We start from the raw sequence: 308 nt of genomic DNA on the forward strand, positions 1-308 counted from the left end.
AGATCATGATCCCATCACTTCATGGCAAATAGATGGAGAAGCAATGGAAATAGTGACAGACTATTTTTTTGGGCTCCAAAATTATTGCAGATGGTGATTGCAGCCATGAAATCAAAAGACACTTGCTCCTGGAAGAAAAGCTATAACCAACCTAGACAGCATATTAAAAAACAGAGTCCAAAAGACTGTTCTATACATCAGTGGTGCACTGGGAGGCCCCAGAGGGATGGTACGGGGAGGGAGGAGGGAGGAGGGTTCAGGTATTGGGAACATGTGTATACCTGTGGTGGATTCATGTTGATATATGG

The 308-nt window shown here is 43.8% G+C and overlaps 1 pseudogene; it reads right to left on the reverse strand.

The window, feature by feature from the left end:
* Positions 1-308, reverse strand: part of LOC104999623 — a 41,869-nt pseudogene that overhangs the window by 37,632 nt on the left and 3,929 nt on the right.

Source organism: Bison bison, unplaced genomic scaffold, assembly GCF_000754665.1.
Source record: "Bison bison bison isolate TAMUID 2011002044 unplaced genomic scaffold, Bison_UMD1.0 scf7180017864356, whole genome shotgun sequence".
Taxonomy (NCBI): domain Eukaryota; kingdom Metazoa; phylum Chordata; class Mammalia; order Artiodactyla; family Bovidae; genus Bison; species Bison bison.